Below are 1,571 nucleotides of genomic sequence, written 5' to 3'. Positions count from 1 at the left end.
CTTACCACTCAGAATCTTTATACTCATTAGGTGCTCCTGGCTCCTGGGGCTAAGATCTTCATGAACCTATAAAAAATGTTTGAGATGGGGGAAAAAAAAGAACCAGCTCCAAAAAAACTAAAAAATCAAAAATCAATGTTTGTGACTACATAATATAACAATATGTCAACTAATCCTAAATGTAAAGTTAATCATTATGTAGTCATTTATGTATTTTATTTTAATAAACGATGTGGATATAAAGTAGAGTGGGTCCCCCAAAGCTCGAATATATAGAGCCTACAGGGGTTCTAAAATGAGCCTCTTTTAAGGCCTTTATATAAGGTCCTGCATACCCCATCTGTGCCTACCTCTCCATGGTCTCCATGATGCTACTCTCCTACTTACTCACTAAACTCAGCCAGGCAGCCTTACAAATCCTACAATGTACCAGAATCTTTCCTACCGTTCCCTTTGTCCCAAGCTCTTTCCTGACTGGTTCCTTTTCCTCCACTAGTTCTCCAATTAAGTGTAATCTCCTTTTTTTTTTTTTTTAAAGATTTTATTTATTTATTTGAGAGAGAGACAGTGAGAGAGAACATGAGCGAGGAGAAGGTCAGAGGGAGAAGCAGACTCCCATGGAGCTGGGAGCCCGATGTGGGACTCGGTCCCGGGACTCCAGGATCGTGACCTGAGCCGAAGGCAGTCGTCCAACCAACTGAGCCACCCAGGCGCTCACCCTAAGTGTAATCTCCTTAAAGAAACCTTCCCGACCAGTTCATTTAAAGTAGGCACCCCCCACTTCCATACTATCTTTTTCTCTGCTGCCTTATATCCTCCATAACACTGTGTGTTTATGCTATCTTTCCCATTAGACTAATAAGCTCCATTAAGGCAGGGAAATACATGTGCCTTGTTCTCTCTTGTGTCCTTAGGGCCCACTCCAGTAGCTGGCCCAGAGCAGGCTTTAATAAATAGCTACTGAATGAATGAATAAATGAGTAAGACCTCATTTTCAAGGGAAGAGGGCCAAGCTAGCAAGTTCTGTCTTGGACTCCATCTTGGGAGGCTGGAGGTACAAATCATTGTCTGATTCTAGGAACCCAGATAGGTTTTAAAAAGAATGTTTGGAGGTTTCCTCCAACAGAAGTTTTGATGAAAGCTCTCTAATTTACCATTCTGGGGTGGGGGCAGGGGGAACTAAAAATGGGCTCAAAACTAGGTTGAAGGGAGAGGAAGTGGTTTGGAGCAGACGCCCGGCGCGCCAGGTACGAGCTCTTCCTTTGCACCCTCCCCTCCCCTAGACTCTAACGGCTCCACCCCTTCCTGTCTTCAACTTGGAGCAAAGGGTCGCGTTCGTCTCGGTTTGGGCTCCGAAAACCTCATCCTCGTTCATTATTCATAGTGTAGGAGGGCACTATGGGTGCTCATCTTTTTAATATTCATGAGGGGGCGGGTCTCTTTCCCGTGGGTGTGGTGCTCCTGAGAGGGTTCTAAAATATTCATGAGAGAGGAGGGCACTATGGGAGCCGGGGTGGGCGGCTTACTATTTATGAGGGGGCGGGGCTTCCTTCCCGCTGGGGCTCCTGGGA

The sequence above is a fragment of the Mustela nivalis genome (assembly GCF_964662115.1).
Source record: "Mustela nivalis genome assembly, chromosome: 17".
NCBI lineage: Eukaryota > Metazoa > Chordata > Mammalia > Carnivora > Mustelidae > Mustela > Mustela nivalis.
This window is presented reverse-complemented; position numbering follows the sequence as displayed.